General features: G+C 41.8%; 1 non-coding gene across 1 annotated transcript; it reads right to left on the bottom strand.

Moving 5' to 3' along the window:
• Positions 1-12,634: 12,634 nt before the first annotated feature.
• LOC112798450 (small nucleolar RNA R71) lies at positions 12,635-12,742 on the bottom strand. Its single transcript, XR_003200061.1, has one exon. It is a non-coding gene; the product is annotated as a small nucleolar RNA R71 (small nucleolar RNA).
• Between the last annotated feature and the right edge of the window lie 10,608 nt (positions 12,743-23,350).

The following is a 23,350-nucleotide window of genomic DNA, read 5'->3' as shown; positions in this document are numbered from 1 at the left end:
TAGTGTCAGTAGTATACAAACTTCTAAGTTTGGTGTCTTGCATGCATTGTTTATTTGATTTTAGTTGCATTTTAATTATTCTCCATCATTAAAAATTCAAAAAAAAATTTAATTTTTGTCTTTTCAAGTCAATAATATAGAGAATTGAAGATTCAGAACATTCAGCAGAGGAACTATACAGAAAAAGCTGGGAGTTCAAAACGCCCAGTGAAGAAGGAAAACTGGCGTTTAAACGCCAGCCAAGGCACCTGGCTGGGCGTTTAACGCCCAAAAGGGTAGCATTTTGGGTGTTAAACGCCAGAATGGATACCATTCTGGGCATTTAATGCCAGGATGGCACAAAAGGGAAGATTCTGTTTTTAATTCAATTTTTTTTCAAGTTTTCATAGTTTTTCAAAATCAAATCTTTTTCAAATCATATCTTTTCAATCATATATTTTCAAAATCAATTTCTTTCCATTTTCAAAAATACTTGCTAACAATTAATGATTCGATTCAACATTTCAAGTGTGTTGCCTTTTCTGTTGAGAAAGGTTTAATGTCTGAATCATATCTTTTAAATTTCTTGTTAGCCAAGTCATTAATTTTAAAAATCAAGTCTTTTTAAATTGTTTTTCAATCATATCTTTTCAATTAAATCTTTTTAAAACCATAACTTTTCAATCATATCTTCTTAATCACATCTTTTTCAAAATAGTTTTCAATCATATCTTTTTAATTTCTAATTTCGAAATCTTTTTCAAATTTCACTTAATTTCTTTCCCAATCTTAGTTTTCGAAAATCAATTACCATTTTTCAAAATTTCTTTTAATTAATTCACTTTAATTTTTGAAAATTTCTTTCCCTCTTCTCACATCCTTCTATTTATGGACTAACACTTCTCCTCAAAGCACAATTCGAACTCTATCCCTCTTGATAAGTTCGAATTCTTCTACCTCCTCCTTCTATTCTTCTTTTCCTCTGACACCTCAAGGAATCTCTATACTGTGACATAGAAGACTCCATATTTTCTTGTTTTCTTCTCTTTCATATGAGCAGGAGCAAAGACAAAGGTATTCTTGTTGAAGCTGACCCTGAACCTGAAAGGACCTTGAAGCGAAAGCTAAGAGAAGCTAAAGCACAATTCTGTGTAGAGGACCTAATAGAAATCTTCAAAGAAGAAGACATGGCAGCCGAAAACAACAACAATGCAAACAATGCAAGGAAGGTGCTGGGTGACTTTACTGCACCTACTCCCGACTTCTATGGGAGAAGCATCTCTATCCCTGCTGTTCCGAGGGTTACCTGAAACTGTAGGTCGATCTCGGATGAGATCTTCTGTGTTGGTCGGAGCCGACGTGTCCGGCAGGTGTACGACGGCCGGAGCTGGTGTGTCCGACTTGTTGGACTTGGTGGTGGTGCTGATCCTTCGTCCCCGGAGGGTGGGAGGTACCTGCAAGGGACTCTGATGCTTAAGTTAGCAAGGGTATTAAGCAGGTATTGAGTAGAATCAGAGTATGAGTTATACCTGGGTGCTCAGTGTATTTATAATGGTGAGATGTGGCCTCCTATGGATAAGATAAGTTAGTTATCTTATCTTATCTTTATCTTTAAGTGAGGTCATCTTTAAGGGAACCGCCTTTATCCCTGTAGGCTTGGGCCGCCTTAGGATTTGGGGCGTGTTCCTCTATTTGGGCCCTTCGTTTGGGCTTTCCTGTGACTTGGCCGAGCTCTTAAAGAAGAGGTCGGGTTGTCCTGACCTGAAGAGGTCGGTCGCTTTGCCTGTAGAACATCCCGGGTCGGACAGCTCGACCCAGGCTATGAACAGTGCCCCTGCTTGAGCTCAGTCTTCTCTTTTTGAGGCCGAGTCTTTGACTTCGGTCCTTCTTTGGTGAACCCGAACTCAAGCATTTTGTCGATTCCTTTACAGCAGCTTTTGAATGTAGATCGTTTCCTCTAAAGGCGCACGCTTTTATATCGGCGTTTTGGGAACGTGCGAGGGTTTAATGCTTTCCTTAATTTCAGCATTAATTGTCCCGTTTCCTTTTGGCTCTTTATTTTGATTTTTGAAAGCCCAGAAACGGTTTCTCTTCTTTTGCCCTTTTCATAACTTCTCTTCTCCGTTCTCTCCGCTCTTCTATTTTCTTGTTTTTGCGCCTCTCCTTTTCTCTGTGTTCGCGTCGTCGTTTTGGCAATTCTGGAGCTTCTGCCTGGAGTTTTACGTTTCTCCCTTTGTTCGCGTTCTTTGTGAGAAGGTGTTCCCAGATTTCCATCTTTAGTTTCTTTGAAGCTCGCTGTCCTTTCCAGGTTGGTACTAGCTTTCTTGCTTCTTTCGTAGCTTCGTCTTTAGTTTTTTGGTGAAGTTCTGTTTTCGCATGTTTTGAAAGCTTTGAACTTTTTTTGCTTTTGTTTCCTTCGCTGTAAACGTGTTTTGCTTTCTTTCTTTTTTTGGCATTTTCGTCGAGGCTTTTCTAGGGTTTTGTTGCTTATGACAGAGAATCTGCATCCGTTCCTTGTATTTGAAGGTTTGCTTTTTGCCTGATCTTTGAAAAAAGGATGCATCTTTAATGGTCTCTGCTTGTCGTTGTTTGATGTTTGGGATTGCTTGGCAGGCTTGTAATGATTTGCTGTGTTTTTCTTTGGTGAAAAGCGTTTGTTGTTTTTGAATCCTTTTTGAGGAATGCTAGGATGTAAGCTGTAGAGTATTTGTGGAAACCTTGCTTTGTTACTGCCTCCAAAGGATGCCCCAGGACTTTGGTTTGAGTCTTGGGGTTTTCCTTTTCGTGGTTTCATCGCCTGAGAAGTTTTGACCGAGTTGTTTTCTCCCTATCCGAGATGTTTGTAGTAACCCCTATCTTTTTTCTTACTTTGTAGGATTTAGTTGGCCTCATGTCTTCTCGCAATAACATTGTAGAGATGTCTTCCAGAGTTCCCGAGGGGATGTCCGATTGGCTGGACTCTCTTGTTTTGTTGTGTGTTTCCGTTGTGGATGCTGAATTTTGCACAGAGCTGAGGAAGCGTCATAGGATTTGTGGGAACAATGCTCGCGAGGGGGATTACGAGCTTGTTGCTCCTGATTCTGATGAGAGGGTTTGCTTTCCGACTTCCATCGAGGGGGAGCGTCCTTTCTTTTATGCCTATGAATACTTTTTCAGCCAATTGAATGTTACTTTTCCTTTTACTGCTTTCGAAACCGACCTGTTGTGGTCGTGTAATATTGCTCCATCCCAGCTTCACCCTAATTCTTGGGGTTTTATTAAAATTTTTCAACTTCTCTGTCATGCACTAGATGTAACACCTTCCCAGAATTTGTTTCTTTACTTGTTTGTTTCTGTCAAGCCTGGCGGCTCTTCAAAAAAGAAAGCTTCTTGGGTTTCTTTCCGGTCCGTCCAGGGCCATAAAGTGTTTGCAATGTATGATGAGTCCTTTAAGGACTTCAAAAACTACTTCTTTAAAGTTCGAGCTGTTGAGGGGGCCCGCCCCTTTTTTCTTGATGAAAATGATGAGCCTGCTTTTCCTCTAGAGTGGCAAAAGAATGTAAGAGTGCCACGTTACACATGGGAAATGCTTAGTGAGGTTGAGCGGGCTTTTGTAGTTGTTCTTGAAGATTTGTGGGGGAAGCCTCCCCTTCTGGATACGAAGAGTTTTCTAAATGATCAGTCCTTGGTTCGGCCTGCTTTGGGTATTTGTTTGTCTATTAGCCCGACTTGCCTCTATATTTATTTCCTTTTTGTTCCTCTTTTGTAACTCTTTATCGTGGTTGTTTTTGTGTTTGCAGAGATGTCTAAAAATAATGACTCCATGAAGGCCTTCAAGAAGGCGAAGAAGGCGACTGCTGCTCTGAACATCTCGGCCAAGGTGGCCGGCAAGGGATCTTCACAGGTTCCCCTGAAGCCCCCTGTGCCGAGCTCCCTTGGGCCGAGGAAAGTAATTCCTACTCCCCAGTTTCATCAGGTCGATCCTCCTCAAACTTCTACTGCTGCTTCTGGTGCCCCCCATTTGAAAAAGCAAAAAACATCCGAACCCTTTAACTTGGATGCTCCGGACTTTGATGCCATTGAATTTGTTGACCAGCAAATTGCCCCCCTGTGGTGGGCTTTCCATGGACGATGTGTCTCTTTTAAAGCATTTGTACTTTATTACCCAAAATAGTGTGAAGATGGCTCACATGGGTGCGGCTATTTTTCGAACAATTCAGGGGATTCCGGTTCATGCTACCAAATCTTTTATGGAGGAGGCCAAGTCAGAGTTTGATCGAATCAAGGGTCTGAAGGAGGAGTTGGAGGTGAAGTTGGCCAAGGTGGAGAAGGAACTGGAGGGTGAGAAGGCTAGCTCTATTGCTCTTGCCGCTTCTCTGAAGCTGGCGGAAGACATGGCTTTGAAACATAAGGATAGCTATGTCTCGGCTTATAGGGAATTGATGCGTCTTCGGGAGGAGGTGGAGACAGCTCGGGCTAATTATAGTGAGCTTCAGGGTCACCTTGTGGGTAGCGTAACTGCTGCCTCCGAGAACCTGATGGAGCAGTTCCGGGTTGTTGCTCCTGATACCGACTTGACTCTCATCAGCCTGGATAATGTTGTGAGAGATGGTAAGATTGTCCCTGATGACCAGGATGATGAAGAGACTGATCCTCCCCCAGTGCCTTCTCTTAAAGTGTCGATCTCCTCTGTTCCTCCTGTTACATCTGATCCAGATTGCCAGATTCTGAACCGAGATGATGAAACCGTAGATGCCGTGCCCATTCAGACTCGTCCTCCTTCTCCTCATACTGATGCTGCCGGGAAAGCTCCCGATCTTTAGCTGATCTTTTTCTGGACATTTTATGTAAGTAGCCCGGTTTGTGGGCTTTTGAACTTTGTTTTGTTTGACGCTTTTAGTTGTCTTGCAACTCTTTTGGGAAAAACAAAAGTAGCTTCTGAGGTTGATTTTGTGGTGATCTCTTGAAGCTTTTATCGTATTATGCATGATATCTGTTGAAATTTTGCTGTTCTGACCTCTTTAGGTTGTTTGCGTGCTTTATTGTTTGTAGCTTGGATCCTTTTGAGGTCGTGCTTGTGGGGGGTCCGACTTGTTTCTCGGTTTCCTCGCTCTTTTGTTTGTATTTTTGGCGCCTTATGACCGATTTCTTTATGTTGGTCCCCCTCAAAAGTTATTTTGTGATCCCCTTTTCTGGGCTTTTACTTGGTCTTTTTCAGGGATTATGTTGATAACTTTTTAGTGGTAGGAGTCCGACTTGGTTATGTCAGTTTCCTTTAAGTTATTTTTTGTAGTCCTCTTTTTTGGATCTTTGTCAGATCTCTTTCAGGGACTACTTGTATAACTTTTCTAATGGTAGGAGTCCGACTTGGTTATGTCGGTCTCCTTTAAGTTATTTTTCGTAGTCCTCTTTTTTGGATCTCTGTCAGATCTCTTTCAGGGACTACTTGTATAACTTTTTCTAATGGTAGGAGTCCGACTTGGTTATGTCGGTCTCCTTTAAGTTATTTTTCGTAGTCCTCTTTTTTGGATCTCTGTCAGATCTCTTTCAGGGACTACTTGTATAACTTTTCTAATGGTAGGAGTCCGACTTGGTTATGTCGGTCTCCTTTAAGTTATTTTTCGTAGTCCTCTTTTTTGGATCTCTGTCAGATCTCTTTCAGGGACTACTTGTATAACTTTTTCTAATGATAGGAGTCCGACTTGGTTATGTCGGTCTCCTTTAAGTTATTTTTCGTAGTCCTCTTTTTTGGATCTCTGTCAGATCTCTTTCAGGGACTACTTGTATAACTTTTTCTAATGGTAGGAGTCCGACTTGGTTATGTCGGTCTCCTTTAAGTTATTTTTCGTAGTCCTCTTTTTTGGATCTCTGTCAGATCTCTTTCAGGGACTACTTGTATAACTTTTCTAATGGTAGGAGTCCGACTTGGTTATGTCGGTCTCCTTTAAGTTATTTTTCGTAGTCTTCTTTTTTGGATCTCTGTCAGATCTCTTTCAGGGACTACTTGTATAACTTTTTCTAATGATAGGAGTCCGACTTGGTTATGTCGGTCTCCTTTAAGTTATTTTTCGTAGTCCTCTTTTTTGGATCTTTGTCAGATCTCTTTCAGGGACTACTTGTATAACTTTTTAGTTTTGGGCCGACTTTGTTATGTCAGGCCCTTCTAAGTTAAAGTAATCCTCTTTAATAGGGTTGGCCAGACCTCTTTCCAGGGTTTACTTATAACTTGGGTTGACTTGGTCCGATTTCTGAACGTCGGTCAGTCTTTTAAGTTATTATATTAGCTATCCGTAAGACCTTGTCAGGTTCTTTTTTTTGGATTGCTTTCGATAACGTCTTACATTATTCTGTGTTCATCTTTGCCGATTTGTAGAAAATGGTTGGCGTCTTTAGATCGTCTTTTGGGTGAATCGCGTTTTCACCTTTATCGAACGATTGTCTTTATCGTGGTCGCGCAGTGAATTTGGTTTTCACTTTCTGCCGACCTGTTGCTTTATAATCGGACGATGAATACTTTAGATTAATGTGTCTTGGAATCTTTGTAGAATATGTAAATAATCTTTATTCAAAGGAAAAAATGCAAATATATACATGTGGGAGTTTCCTTTTCCCTTTAAGTCGGGTACGATCTAGGTCTTGATATGGTGCCTCATTAAAAAACCTTTTCAGGAAAAAGAGCGCATCCATTTAGTGAGATCTTTTACCTTTTCTAACTGTAGTACCTTCTTAGGTTGCAGGCGTGCCATGATCGAGGAAGCTCTCGTCCATCAAGCTCGGACAGTCTGTAGTAGCCCTTCCCCAGTACTTCAATGATTCGGTAGGGTCCTTTCCAGTTTGCTGCCAGCTTTCCTTCTCCGGGTCGAGTTGTTCCGATGTCATTTCTGATTAAGATGAGATCATTCCCTGCAAAACTTCTCGGCACTACCTTTTGATTATATCTGGAAGCCATTCGTCGCTTTAGGGCTTCTTCCCTGATCTGAGCTCTTTCTTGGATTTCGGGTAACAAGTCGAGCTCTTCTCTCTGAAGTTGGGAGTTTGTTTGTTCATTGTAGTGGACTACTCGGGGAGATCCTTCTTCAATTTCTATTAGAATCATTGCCTCCGCTCCGTATGCTAGTCGGAATGGTGATTCGTTTGTAGTGGAATGAGGGGTTGTTCGATATACCCATAGAACCTGTGGAAGTTCCTCGGCCCAAGCTCCCTTTGCTTCTTGTAGCCTCCGCTTTAATCCGGCCAATATAACTTTGTTGGCCACTTCGGCTTGTCCATTGGCTTGGGGATGTTCGACGGAGGTGAACTGGTGTTTTATGTTCAAGTTGGCCACCATTTTTCTGAAGCCTGCCTCTGTAAATTGGGTACCGTTGTCCGTGGTGATGGAGAATGGTACCCCGAACCTCGTAATAATATTCCTATATAGGAATTTTCGACTTCTTTGAGCGGTGGCGTTGGCCAGGGGTTCTGCCTCGATCCATTTTGTGAAATAGTCTACTCCTACTATGAGGAATTTTACTTGTCCCGATCCCTGTGGGAAGGGTCCGAGAAGGTCGAGTCCCTATTTCGCAAATGGCCAGGGTGAGGTCACGCTGATGAGCTTTTCTGGTGGGGCGATGTGAAAGTTGGCATGCTTTTGGCATGGTGGACATGTCCTTACAAATTTTGTAGCCTCCTTTTGTAGAGTTGGCCAATAGAATCCCGCCCGGAGTATCTTTTTGGTGAGAGCTTGTGCTCCGAGATGATTACCACAAATGCCGCTGTGTACTTCCTCCAAGACTTCCTTTGTGTTGGGAGTTGGTACGCATTTTAGTAAAGGTGTTGATATCCCTCTTTTGTACAGTGTGTTGTTTATGATGGTGTAGTACTGTGCCTCCCTTTTCAGCCTCTTTGCCTCCTTTTCATCTGTAGGGAGTTCTTCTGTTTTGAGGTAGTTTATTATGGGGGTCATCCATCCTTGATCCCGACCTATTATGGCTAGGATTCTTTCTTCTTCCGTTATTGACGGGTTCTGTAGTACCTCCTGGATGAGGCTTCTGTTGTTGCCCCCTGGTTTGGTGCTGGCTAATTTTGAAAGGGCATCAGCTCGGGCATTTTGCTCACGAGGTATGTGGTGGATCCTATATTCCCCGAGTTGTCCGAGCTGTTCTTTGGTTTTATCCAAATATTTTTTCATGGTCGGATCTTTGGCTTGGTAGCTTCTTGTTATTTGTGAAGTGATGACTTGTGAGTCACTGTAGATGTTGAGTTTCCGAGCTCCAGCTAGTAGTGCTTCGTATTCTGCCTGGTTGTTTGAGGCCGGGAATCCGAATTTAAGGGAGAGCTCAAGTTGAGTTCCTTGATTGCTTTTAATTATCACACTCGCACCGCTTCCTATTTTATTCGAGGATCCGTCCACATATATATTCCATTCTATGGGGATTTCCGGGATGTCTGTAAATTCCGTGATGAAGTCGGCCAGGTGTTGCGATTTGATTGCTGTACGCGCCTCGTATTGGAGGTCGAATTCGGACAACTCGATTGCCCATTGTAGGATTCTTCCTGCTAGATCTGTTTTCTGCAATATCCCTTTTATGGGTTGGTTGGTTCGAACTTTAATGGTATGCGCTTGGAAATATGGGCGAAGCCGCCGGGATGTGAGGATCAGAGCGTAGGCAAACTTTTCTATTTTCTGGTAGTTCAGCTCGGATCCCTGTAGTGCTTTACTAATGAAGTAGACGGGTTGCTGTCCTCTTTCGTCTTCTCGAATCAGCGCTGAGGCTATTGCCCGGCTTCCTACTGCGAGGTATAGTATGAGCGATTCTCCCTCTTGTGGTCAAGATAGGATAGGTGGTTGCCCTAAGAATCTTTTGAAGTCTTTGAAGGCTTGTTCACATTCTGCTGTCCATTCAAAGTTCTTTCCCTTCTTTAAGGTAGCATAGAAAGGGAGGGATCTTATCGCTGATCCTGCTAGGAATCTGGACAACGCTGCCAACCTTCCATTGAGCTGTTGTACCTCTTTGACGCAGGTTGGGCTCTTCATGTTGAGTATGGCCTGGCATTTATCTGGATTTGCCTCGATTCCCCTTTGTGTGAGCATAAATCCTAAAAATTTACCTGCTTCTACTGCAAAGGTGCATTTAGCCGGGTTGAGTCACATGCCGTGCTTCCTTATGATATCGAATACTCGAATCAAATCGATTAGCAATGTCTCTTCGCTTTGCGTCTTTATCAACATATCATCCACGTAGACCTCCATGATTTTTCCGATGTGATCTGAGAAGACTTTATTCATTAGCCTTTGATAAGTGGCTCCTGCGTTTTTCAGGCCGAAAGGCATCACAATGTAGCAATAATTTGCCTTAGGTGTAAGAAATGAGGTTTTTTCTTGGTCTGGTGGATACACTGGTATCTGGTTGTACCTTGAGTATGCGTCCATGAATGAGAGATACTTGTATCCCGATGAAGCATCTACTAGAGCGTCGATGCTTGGGAGTGGGTAGGGGTCTTTCGGGCAGGCTTTGTTGAGGTCGGTGTAGTCGGTGCACATTCGCCACTTCCCATTTGACTTTTTCACCAAGACGACGTTTGCTAACCATAGTGGATATTTGACTTCCCTTATGAACCCGGCCTCAAGTAGTGCTTGTACTTGTTCTTCTACAGCCTGAGCTCGTTCTGGTCCAAGTTTTCTCTGTCTTTGTTGTACCGGCCGGGATCCCGGATAGACTGCCAATTTGTGGCTCATTAGTTCGGGATCAATACTTGGCATGTCGGCGGCTTTCCATGCGAAGAGATCAACATTATCTCGTAGGAACCGTATTAGTGATTCCTTTATGTCTCCTTTTAGGATCGTGTTAATATTAGTTGTTTTGTCTGAGGTATCTCCGATCTGGATTCTTTCTACTTCTCCTTCGGGTTGTGGTCGGAGTTCTTCTCACCTCTGAACTCCACCGAGCTCGATTGTGTGGAACTCTCCTCCTTCACCTCGGAGGTTTAGGCTTTCATTATAACAGTGACATGCCATCTTTTGATCTGCCTTTATCATAGCTATCCCTTCCGTAGTTGGGAATTTCATACATAGATGTGGAGTTGAAACTATTGCACCGAGTTGATTTAACGTTGTCCGACCTATTAAGGCATTGTAGGCTGAGCTTGCGTCGACCACGATGTAGTCTATCTTGAGTGTTCTGGATTGGTTCCCCTTTCCGAAGGTTGTATGCAGCGATACGTATCCCAGTGGTTGAACTGGGATATCTTCCAGTTCGAACAGACTGTTTGGGTATGCTCTTAGCTCTTTTTCTTCTAGGCCGAGTTTGTCGAAGGCAGTTTTGAATAAGATGTTGGCAGAGCTTCCATGGTCGATTAGTGTGCGGTGGAGGTTGGCATTTGCCAATATGATCGTGATGACCATGGGGTCGTCATGTCCCGAGATAATTCCGGATGCATCCTCTTTAGTAAATGTGATTGCCGGGATGTCTGGCGTCTCCTTCTGTCCTTTGACATGGTATACCTCTTTGAGGTGTCGTTTGCAGGGTGATTTAGAGATTTCTCCCCCAGCAAATCCGCCGTGTATCACGTGGACATGCCTTTCTGGTGTGCGAGGCCATCGTTCAGATCGTCCGACGTCCTCATCCCTCCTTCTTTTCCTTGGTTCTTCGTCCCGGTTGGCCAAGAACCGATCTAACTTTCCTTCTCGAACTAATTTTTCTATGACATTTTTCAAGTCGAAACATTCGTTGGTGGAATGCCCTCGAAGTCGGTGATATTCACAGTACTCATTCCGATTTCCCCTCCTGTTTTGCCTTTAAGTGGCCGAGCTGGGGGGATTTTTTCCGTATGGCAGACTTCTTTGTAAACGTTTACCAAGGATACCCTAAGAGGGGTGTAGTTGTGATATTTCTTGATTTTCTCTCCGGAGCGATCTTCCTTTTTCTTGGATTCTTTATCTCAGTAGGCAGAACCGGACCTTGAGGCTTCGCCAAGTCGAGAATTTTCTTCCATGTTAATGCACTTCTGCGCTCGTTCTTGTACTTCATCTAGGGATGTCGGGTATCTTTTTGATATAGATTGGCTGAATGGTCCTTCTCGCAGGCCATTTATGAGGCCCATGATGGCAGCTTCTGTTGGCAGATTTTGTATGTCCATGCATGTTTTGTTGAATCTCTCCATGTAATTGCGAAGACTTTCTCGATCTCCTTGCTTGATCCCTAGTAGGCTAGGCGCGTGTTTGGCTTTATCCTTTTGTATGGAGAATCGGGCCAGGAACTTCTTGGCCAGGTCGTCGAAATTCGAGATGGATTTTGGAGGAAGGTTGCCAAACTATTTAATGGCTGTCTTGGTGAGAGTTGTTGGAAAGGCTTTGCAACGAACTGCATCTGAAGCACCGGTGAGGTACATTCTACTTCTGAAGTTGCTGAGATGATGGTTGGGGTCGGAGGTACCGTCATATGGAGTCATATCCGGAAGCTTGAAATCTTTTGGAATTTTGGTTTTCATAATTTCTCTGGTAAATGGATCTTGATCTTTCTGAGAACTATCCTCCGTGGATGATCGAGTGGCTTTAGTTTTGAGATCAGCTTCGAGTTTTATGAGCTTATCTTCTAATTCTCGGCGTCGCCTTATTTCTCGGCGTAGATCTTCTTCTTTTTCATGTTGATGTTGGGCTTCTTTCTCAAGTTGCTCCAATCGATTTTGAAGTGCTTCTATTACTCCTGGATTTGATGAATTTTTGTCTCCGTTGGTTTCTGAAGTATCGTGTCCGCGTTTTTATGCGGCGTTCTGTCTTCCAAACTTGAATCGTGGTCGTTGTCATGGTCATCCGCCATGTTAATGGGATGACTTCCAAGTTCCCCGGCAACGGCGCCAATGTTCCGAGGGTTACCTGAAACTGTAGGTCGATCTCGGATGAGATCTTCTGTGTTGGTCGGAGCCGACGTGTCCGGCAGGTGTACGACGGCCAGAGCTGGTGTGTCCGACTTGTTGGACTTGGTGGTGGTGCTGATCCTTCGTCCCCGGAGGGGGGTACCTGCAAGGGACTCCGATGCTTAAGTTAGCAAGGGTATTAAGCAGGTATTGAGTAGAATCAGAGTATGAGTTATACCTGGGTGCTCCAGTATATTTATAATGGTGAGATGTGGCCTCCTATGGATAAGATAAGTTAGTTATCTTATCTTATCTTTATCTTTAAGTGAGGTCATCTTTAAGGGAACCGCCTTTATCCCTGTAGGCTCGGGCCGCCTTAGGATTTGGGGCGTGTTCCTCTATTTGGGCCCTTCGTTTGGGCTTTCCTGTGACTTGGCCGAGCTCTTAAAGAAGAGGTCGGGTTGTCCTGACCTGAAGAGGTTGGTCGCTTTGCCTGTAGAACATCCCGGGATGGACAGCTCGACCCAGGGTATGAACACCTGCCATTGGAGCAAACAACTTTGAGCTTAAGCCTCAATTAGTTTCTCTAATGCAACAAAATTGCAAGTTCCATGGACTTCCATTGGAAGATCCTCATCAGTTTTTAGCTGAATTCCTTCAAATCTGTAACACTGTCAAGACCAATGGGGTTGACCCTGAGGTCTACAGACTTATGCTATTCCCTTTTGCTGTAAGATACAGAGCTAGGATATGGTTAGACTCACAACCTAAAAAAAGCCTGAACTCTTGGGAAAAGCTAGTCAATGCCTTCTTGGCAAAGTTCTTTCCACCTCAAAAATTGAGTAAGCTTAGAGTGGAAGTCCAAACCTTCAGACAGAAGGAAGGTGAATCCCTCTATGAAGCTTGGGAAAGATACAAACAATTGATCAGAAAGTGTCCTTCTGACATGCTTTCTGAATGGAGCATCATAGGTATCTTCTGTGATGGTCTGTCTGAACTGTCCAAGATGTCATTAGACAGCTCTGCTGGAGGATCTCTTCATCTGAAGAAGACGCCTGTAGAAGCTCAAGGACTCATCGAAATGGTTGAAAATAACCAATTCATGTACACTTCTGAAAGGAATCCTGTGAACAATGGGACGAATCAGAAGAAAGGAGTTCTTGAGATTGATACTCTGAATGCTATATTAGCTCAGAATAAAATATTGACTCAGTAAGTCAATATGATTTCTCAAAGTCTGTCTGGAATGCAAGCTGCACCAGGCAGTACTAAGGACGCTTCATCTGAAGAAGAAGCTTATGATCCTGAGAACCCTTCAATGGAAGAGGTGAATTACATGGGAGAACCCTATGGAAACACCTATAATCCTTCATGGAGAAATCATCCAAATCTCTCATGGAAGGATCAACAGAGACCTTAACAAGGTTTCAATAACAATAATGGTGGAAGAAACAGATTTAGCACTGGCAAGCCTTTTCCATCATCTTCTCAGCAACAGACAGAGAATTCTAAGCAGAGCCACTATGACTTAGCAACCATGGTCTCTGATCTAATCAAAACCACTCAAAGTTTCATGACTGAAACAAGGTCCTCCATTAGAAACTTGGAGGCACAAGTGGGTCAGCTGAGTAAGAAAGTTACTGAACTCCCTCCTAGCACTCTCCCAAGCAATACAGAAGAGAATCCAAAAAGAGAGTGTAAGGCCATCAACATGACCAAATTTGGAGAGGAGGAAGAGACAGTGATTGCCACTAAGGAAGACCTCAATGGAAATCCACTAGCCTCCAATGAGTTCCCTAATGAGGAACCATGGGAATCTGAGGCTCACACTGAGACCATAGAGATTCCATTGGATTTACTTCTGCCATTCATGAGCTTTGATGAGTATTCTTCCTCTGAAGAGGACGAAGATGTCACTGAACAGCAAGTTGCTAAGTACCTTGGAGCAATCATGAAGCTAAATGACAAGTTATTTGGTAATGAGACTTGGGAGGACGAACCCCCTTTGCTCACCAAAGAACTGGATAACTTGACTAGGCAGAGATTACCTCAAAAGAGACAGGACCTTAGGAAGTTCTCAATACCTTGTACAGTAGGCACCATGACCTTCAAGAAGGCTCTGTGTGACCTAGGGTCAAGCATAAACCTCATGCCTCTCTCTGTAATGGAGAAGCTAGGGATCTTTGAGGTACTAGCTGCAAGAATCTCACTAGAGATGGCAGACAATTCAAGAAAACAAGCTTATGGACTTGTAGAGGATGTTCTGGTAAAGATTGAAGACCATCACATCCCTGATGATTTCATAGTCCTAGAGACTGGAAAGTGCATGGATGAATCCATCATCCTTGGCAGACCCTTCCTAGCCACAGCAAAGGCTGTGATTGATGTTGACAGAGGAGAATTGATCATTCAGGTGAATGAAGAATCCATTATGTTTAAAGCTCAAGGATATCCCTCTGTAAGCATGGAGAGGAAGCATGAAGAGCTTCTCTCAAAACAGAGTCAAACAGAGCCCCCACAGTCAAACTCTAAGTTTGGTGTTGGGAGGCCACAACCAAATTCTAAGTTTGGTGTTGAACCCCCATATTCAAACTCTAAGTTTGGTGTTGGGAGGTTCTAACATTGCTCTGAACATCTGTGAGGCTCCATGAGAGCCCACTGCCAAGCTACTAACATTAAAGAAGCGCTTGTTGGGAGGCAACCCAATGTTAAATTTATCTATTTTCCATTGTTATTTTATGTTTTCTATAGGTTGATGATCATGGGAAGTCACAAAATCAATTGAAAAAGCAAAAATAGAATGAAAAATAGAAAGAAAAACAGCACACCCTGGAGGAAAATTTGCTGGCATTTAAACGCCAGTGAAGATAGTAAAATGGGCGTTTAACGCCCAGTCTGGCACCATTCTGGGCGTTTAACGCCAGAAAAGGGCACCAGACTGGCGTTTAATGCCAGGAATGGGCAAGAAGCTGGCGTTAAACGCCAGAAATGGGCACCAGCCCGGCGTTTAACGCCAGGATTGGCAGAAGGAGTATTTTTGCTCGCCACTTGGTGCAGGGATGAATTATCCTTGACACCTCAGGATCTGTGGACCCCACAGGATCCCCACCTACCCCACCACTCTCTCTCTTCTTCACCCGTTCACCAATCACCTCAACACCTCTTTCCCAAAAACCCCTCACCTATCAAATCCCACCATTCTCTTCACCACTCACATCCATCCTTCATAAAACCCCACCTACCTCACCATTCAAATTCAAACCACTTTCCCTTCCAAACCCACCCATATTGGCCGAACCCTACCCCTCTCTCCACCCCTATATAAACCCATCTTCACTCCTTCATTTTCACACAACCTACACACTACTTCTCCCCATTGGCCGAAAACAAAGCCACCTCCATCTCCTCTATTTCTTCTTCTTCTACTCTCTTCTTTCTTCTTTTGCTCGAGGACGAGCAAACTTTTTAAGTTTGGTATGGTAAAAGCATTGCTTTTTGTTTTTTCATAACCATTTATGGCATCTAAGGCTGGAGAAACCTCTAGAAAGAGGAAAGGGAAGGCAAAGGCTTCCACCTCCGAGTCATGGGAGATGGAGAGATTTATCTCAATGGTGTATCAAGACCACTTCCATGAAGTTGTGGCCATGAAGAAGGTGGCCCCCGAGGTCCCTTTCAAACTCAAAAAGAGTGAATATCCGGAGATCCGACATGAGATCCAAAGAAGAGGTTGGGAAGTTCTTACCAACCCCATTCAACAAGTCGGAATCTTAATGGTTCAAGAGTTCTATGCCAATGCATGGATCACCAAGAACCATGATCAAAGTGTGAACCCGGACCCAAAGAATTGGCTTACAATGATTTGGGGGAAATGCTTAGATTTTATTCTGGAAAATGTAAGGTTGGCATTCAACTTGCCCATGATGCAAGGAGATGAACACCCCTACACTAGAAGGGTCAACTTTGATCAAAGGTTGGACCAAGTCCTCATAGACATTTGTGAAGAGGGCACTCAATGGAAGAGAGATTCAAGAGGGAAGCCGGTTTAACTGAGAAGACATGACCTCAAGCCCGTGGCTAGGGGATGGTTGGAGTTTATCCAACGCTCAATTATTCCCACTAGCAACCGGTCCGAAGTTACTATAGACCGGGCTATCATGATTCATAGCATCATGATTGGAGAGGAAGTAGAAGTTCATGAGGTTATATCCCAAGAACTTTATAAGGTGGCGGACAAGTTCTCTACCTTGGTAAGGTTAGCCTTCCCTCATCTCATTTGTCACCTCTGTAATTCAGTTGGAGTTAACATAGAGGGAGACATCCTCATTGATGAGGACAAGCCCATCACTAAGAAAAGGATGGAGCAAACAAGAGATCCCACTCATCATGAAATCCCTGAGATGCCTCAAGGGATTCACTTTCCTCCACAAAATTATTGGGAGCAAATCAACACCTCCCTAGGAGAATTGAGTTCCAACATGGGACAACTAATGGTGGAGCACCAAGAACATTCCATCCTCCTCTATGAAATTAGAGAAGATCAAAGAATTATGAGAGAGGAGTAACAAAGGCAAGGAAGAGACATTGAGGGGCTCAAGCACTCCATAAGATCTTCAAGAGGAAGAACAAGCCGCCATCACTAAGGTGGACCCATTCTTTAATCTCTTTGTCCTTTATTTCTCTATTTTTCAATTTTTTATGCTTATGTTCATCTATGTTTGTGTCTTATGATCATTAGTATCTTAGTGTCTATGCCTTAAAGTTATGAATGTCCTATGAATCCATCACCTTTCTTAAATGAAAAATGTTCTTAATTGAAAAAGAGAAGAATTGCATGAATTTTGAATTTTATAACAAATTAATTATTTTGATGTGGTGGCAATACTTTGACTTCTGAATGTATGCTTGAACAGTGCATATGTCTTTTGAATTTATTGTTCATGAATGTTGGCTCTTGAAAGAATGATGAAAAAGGAGACATGTTACTGAGGATCTAAAAAATCATAAAAATGATTCTTGAAGAAAGAAAAAGTAGTGAATTCAAAAAAAAAAGAGAGAGAGAGATTATGTGCGAAAAAAAAAGAGAGAAAGCAAGCAGAAAAAGCCAATAGCCCTTTAAACCAAAAGGCAAGGGTAAAAATAAAGTCATGATTCAAGGCAAAAAGAGTGTGCTTAAGAACCCTGGACACCTCTAATTGGGGACTCTAGCAAAGTTGAGTCACAATCTGAAAAGGTTCACCCAGTTATGTGTCTGTGGCATGTATGTATCCGGTGGTAATACTGGAAGACAGAGTGCTTTGGGCCACGGCCAAGACTCATAAAGTAGTTGTGTTCAAGAATCATCATACTTAACTAAGAGAATCAATAACACTATCTGGATTCTGAGTTCCTATAGAAGCCAATCATTCTGAATTTCAAAGGATAGAGTGAGATGCCAAAACTGTTCAGAGGCAAAAAGCTAAAAGCCCCGCTCATCTAATTAATACTGATCTTCATAGATATTTTTGGAATTCATTGCATATTCTCTTCTTTTTATCTTATTTGATTTTCAGTTGCTTGGGGACAAGCAACAATTTATGTTTGGTGTTGTGATGAGCGGATAATTTATATCCTTTTTGGCATTGTTTTTAGTATGTTTCTAATATGTTTTAGTTAGTTTTTATTATATTTTTATTAGTTTTTATTTAAAATTCACTTTTCTGGACTTTACTATGAGTTTGTGTGTTTTTCTGTGATTTCATGTATTTTTTTGGCTGAAATTGAGGGACCTGAGCAAAAATCTGATTCAGAGGCTAAAAAGGACTACAAATGCTATTGGATTCTGACCTCCTTGGACTCAAAGTGGATTTTGTGGAGCTACAGAAGCCCAATTGGCACGCTCTCAATTGTGTTGAAAAGTAGACATCCTGGGCTTTCCAGCAATGTATAATAGTTCATACTTTGCTCGAGATTTGATGGCCCAAACCGGCGTTCCAAATCAGCTCAAGAATTTTGGCGTTTAACGCCAGAACTGGCACAAGAATGGGAGTTAAATGCCCAAACTGGCACAAAAGCTGGCATTTAACTCCAAGAAAAGTCTCTACACATGAAAGCTTCAATACTCAACCCAAGCACACACCAAGTGGGCCCGAAAGTGGATTTTTATGTCATTTACTCATCTTTGTAAACCCTAAGCTACTAGTTCTCTACAAATAGGACCTTTTACTATTGTATTAGACATCTTTTGATCACTTTAGGTCTTAGGATCATCTTTGGATGTCTAGTTCTTAGATCATGGGGGCTGGCCATTCGGCCATGCCTAGACCTTGTTCTTATGTATTTTCAACGGTGGAGTTTCTACACACCATAAATTAAGGTGTGGAGCTCTGCTGTACCTCGAGTATTAATGCAATTACTATTGTTCTTCTATTCAATTCGGCTTATTCTTGTTCTAAGATATCACTTATTCCTCAACTTGATGAATGTGATGATCCGTGACACTCATCATCATTCTCACCTATGAACGTGTGTCTGACAACCACTTCCGTTCTACCTTAGATTGAGTGGATATCTCTTGGATCCCGTAATCGGAATCTTCGTGGTATAAGCTAGAATTGATGGCGGCATTCAAGAGAATCCGGAAGGTCTAAACCTTGTCTGTGGTCTTCTGAGTAGGATTCAGGGATTGAATGACTGTGACGAGCTTCAAACTCGCGATTGTGGGGCGTTAGTGACAGACGCAAAAGAATCACTGGATTCTATTCCGACATGATCGAGAACCGACAGATGAATAGCCGTGCTGTGACAAAGCGCGTTGAACATTTTCACTGAGAGGACGGGATTGTAGCCATTGACAACGGTGATGCCCAACATACAGCTTGCCATGGAAAGGAGTAAGAAGGATTGGACGAAGACAGTAGGAAAGCAGAGAGACGGAAGGGACAAAGCATCTCCATACGCTTATCTGAAATTCTCACCAATGAATTACATAAGTATCTCTATCTTTACTTTATGTTTTATTTATCTTTTAATCATTAATCCTCTATAACCATTTGAATCCGCCTGACTGAGATTTACAAGATGACCATAGCTTGCTTCATACCAACAATCTCCATGGGATCTACCCTTACTCGCATAAGGTTTATTACTTGGACGACCCAGTGCACTTGCTGGTTAGTTGTGCGAAGTTGTGATAAAGAGTTGAGATTGTGATTGAGCGTACCATGTCTTGATCATCTTTTGATCTCTTGATCACGTTTTGGGGGCTGGCCATTCGGCCATGCCTGGACCATTATCACTTATGTATTTTCAACGGTGGAGTTTCTACACACCATAGATTCAAGTGTGGAGCTCTGCTGTTCTTCGAGTATTAATGTAATTACTACTGTTTTCTATTCAATTCATGCTTATTCTTGTTCTAAGATATCCATTCGCACACAAGAACATGATGAATGTGATGATTATGTGACGCTCATCACCATTCTCAACTTATGAATGCGTGCCTGACAAACACTTCCGTTCTACATGAAAACAAGCTTGAATACATATCTCTTGGATTCCTGGTCCATGCGTTTGATTGCTTTTCCTGACAACAGAGCCTTCAATTCCTTGAGATCAGAGACTTCGTGGTATAAGCTAGAACCAATTGATAGCATTCTTGAGATCCAGAAAGTCTAAACATTGTGTGTGGTATTTCGAGTAGGATCTGGAATTGGATGACTGTGACGAGCTTCAAACTTATGACTGTTGGGCATAGTGACAGACGCAAAAGGATCACTGGATCCTATTCCAACACAAGTTAGAACTGACAGATGATTAGCCCTACATAACCCGTAGCTGGACCATTTTCACTGAGAGGACGGGAGGTAGCCATTGACAATGGTGATACCCGAACATACAGGTTGCCATAGAAAGGAGTATGAAGGATTGAATGAAGGTAGTAGGAAAGTAGAGATTCAGAAGAAATAACGCATCTCCATATGCTTATCTGAAATTTCCACCAATGAATTACATAAGTATCGCTATCTTTATTTTATGTTTATTTATCTTTTAATTATCAAAACTCTATAACCATTTGAATCGGCCTGACTGAGATTTACAAGATGACCATAGCTTGCTTCAAGCCGACAATCTCCGTGGAATCGACCCTTACTCACATAAGGTTTATTACTTGGACGACTCAGTGCACCTGCTGGTTAGTTGTGCGAAGTTGTGAAAAAAGAGTTGAGATTACTATTGTGCGTACCAAGTTGTTGGCGCAATTGAGATCACAATTTCGTGCACCATCTCTTAATTCAAAAACCCCAAAAATGTTTTCCCTTAACCAATTATAAGTACACTTCCCTACAGTTCCTTGAGAGACGACCCGAGGTTTAAATACTTTGGTTAATTTTATTGAGTTTGCTTAAGTGACAAACAATCTAAATGTTGATTGAGGTCTAATTGTCGGTTTATAACTATACTTGCAACGTGATATTTTTGTGAAAATTTTTAATGCCATTTTCCTCCATTAGCGGATTATTTTCATCCGACGCTAATTATTGGTGGATTTTTTGTCAGTTTTTTCAATAGATTTGTGGAGACTGAGTTGATGATTACTAACGGATTAATTCGACAGTAACTTTGGTGCCATTTTAAGTGTTTAAATGCCAAGTTACTGTCGAATTTATCCGCTGATAAATCTTACAGAAGTTTTTTTTATTAATTTATTTTAGGACATTTAAGCCACAGTTAATTAAAACTCTTTTTAACAAAATTTATAGCAAAAATCTAAAATGACTAGAAATCAACAAATTATTTTATTAAAAATAAACGGTCTGAATATAATAAAATTTCACAAAAGTAGAATACAATGAAGTAGACAAAAAAATAGATTCCTAAACCCTACATATCTCGGTAATCGTCGTCGTCGTCGTCGTCGAGGTCCCCCTGCTGAGGCGGCGGAGTAGGTGTTGATGTCGGTTCCCTACCAGTAGCATTGCTACTAGAACCAGCAGCACTGCTGACTCCAGCGGCCGCTGGCTCCAGCGCATGACATGGCGAGCTCTTGCTTCTTCCGGGACTCTTGTGGTCCTTGAATGAGCATGTGAAGTATGTCTTGTGTGGCTTGATCCGTATACGAGGATGAAGATTGAGATGATGAAGGTTGACAATCAGACCCATGAGGGTGGGGGTTTTGGTTTTATGTGTAGTGGTACGATGGTGTGTAAGATTGGTGACTAAAAAGATGAGTGTTTGGGTTCCATTGTGGTGCATTGTGGTAATGGTGTGGAAAAATCATCAAGAAAACAAAAACAACACTACTAACAAAAGCAAACAAATAACCAAAAAGTGTTATTTACACTATTAACATATTCACAATAACCAAAATATTTAACACCGATTGCAGTCCCCGGCAAAGGCGCCAAAAACTTGGTGCGAGCAAATTCGTCGGATAAGAATTCCTTCTCGGTAAAGGAGAGATATAACCTCGTTGCAAGTATAGCTCTCAACCAACAAGTAATGCCCGATTAAAGTTTACAATTTCTATTTAAACCGAGAGTATCTAAACCTCGGGTCGTTCTTCCTAGGAATGCAATTGAGGTGTTACTTCCTTGGTTGTTAAAGCAAAAAAGGGGTTTTCGAGGAAGAAATTAAAGATTAAAAGAACTAAGAAATCAAAGAACTAAGTAACGATCAAAATTGTGAGTTAATGCATAAAAGAGACCGTGAGGGGATTGAGAATCCAAGGAATCTTATCATTCCCATAACCACAACTATGGTAATTGTCTTGAGTCAATCTTGCCTAGTCAACCCCAACCATCGAGGAGTAAGTCAAGCAAGCATAATTAACCTTAATCCATAAGTCCTAACCGACTTACCAAACTAGTTGATAAAAGGTTAGCGTCAATAGAAACAAGAGCCAACTAACTACCCAAGAATTGCCACTAAATGTCGGACATTATAACTCTAGTATCCTAGGAACTCAAACCACAAGCCAAAGTGCAAAAATCTACTCAAAACTTGAAGTTGGCATTTTCACAAACACCTTGTGTGCATAAAAGTAAAGTATGGAAAATTGCAAAGGAAAATAGAAAACTATAACCAACTATCAACAAAACCAAATATAAACAAACAATCAAACATAAAGAAGGTATGAAACATAAAATTCATTGATCAAAATTTCAAGAAACACAAAATTGCAATATGAACAAAGTAACTTAAACCAAGGGAAATGAAAATAAAGACAATGTAATTAAAGAGGAAATGAAGAGTACTTACAATTAAGGAAGCAAAAATCCCAAGAAAAGTTTGCTATAAAATGCTACAATTGAAATTGCATAAACCCTAAGAGAGCAATGCTACACTACTCATACTCCTATGGAAGCTTCCTATACTACTACTACTACTAAAATAAAAGTGAGCTCCCTTTGCTAAGTGTTGATTCTCCCATATATAGCACTTCAATTCAGCAATTCAGCCTTCCAAAATGGGCCAAAAGCCCCCAAAATACGAGCTGCACGTGTTTCATTAATGAAATCACGTGTTGGGTCCTGTGCGGACGCACAGATGTGTGCGTCCCCACACTCGGCTGAAAATTCTCATGTGCGTACGCACGGATACTCGTGTGCACGCACACATGGAAATCCTCACTTGTGCGTACGCATGCAGGGTTGTGCGCACGCACACTTCGCTGTGTGTGCTTTTCATTATTTTCTTCATGTTTTCTCCCTTGTGCACGCTTTCTTCCACTTTTGCCCATCCATTCTTGCCTTCAAGGCTTGAAATCACTCACAAATCATATCACGGCATCGAATGACATAAAAGTAGGATTAATTTGCTCTATTAAAGCACAAAATTGTATGTTTTCACATTTAGGATCAAATTAGGGATCAAATACAAAAGTATGCTATTTAGATGCTTAAGTGTGAGTTTATATACTAGAATCTATTTAGATCAAAGCAAAATATATCAGAAAATATGGACTCATCAACGGGCTATACAGATTTGAAGGGATTCAGGTTATCCTAAAAGCTACTAAATCTAATCTTTTACACTCCCCACTCACTATACCAACCTGCAACATCAATGAAATTCCTAAACAAATTCCTAAACAACTACAGTTCACAACCCATGACCCAAAAGAAGAGTCCAAAAAATAGTGTTACCTGCAATTTAGACAACCCCAAATTTAGACACCTCACCTGAAGCCACACACCCCGCTACTACCAAATCAGTGTTACCTGCAATCAATCCTCCAATCCCTTCTCCAACCACAACTGATTTTAGTTCCAATCAAAGCACAAGCCTGCATGAAAAAGACAGAAAAAATTAGAAAGTCAAAACTATGTTAAAATCTACAGCTCTCTATGCAGTGCAGACCTTCCTCTATGTAAAAAGGAAAGAGAAACACCAAACAACAATAGTCTTGTTATTGAGTTTGTATCAAAGAAAATTGGCCATGTAAAAGCAAACATCACTTGTAAAAGAGTCAGTGATATATATAGCTCAGTAGTGGCACAGAAAATTAGGCCACCCATCTGATAAAGTAGTTACTCATGTAATGAAACAATGTAATTGCCAAGTTTGAATGGTGCAAGAAATA

Source organism: Arachis hypogaea, chromosome 4 (assembly GCF_003086295.3).
Source record: "Arachis hypogaea cultivar Tifrunner chromosome 4, arahy.Tifrunner.gnm2.J5K5, whole genome shotgun sequence".
Taxonomy (NCBI): Eukaryota; Viridiplantae; Streptophyta; class Magnoliopsida; order Fabales; family Fabaceae; genus Arachis; species Arachis hypogaea.
The sequence above is the reverse complement of the archived record's forward strand: the minus strand, read 5'-3'. Positions and strand labels throughout refer to the sequence as shown.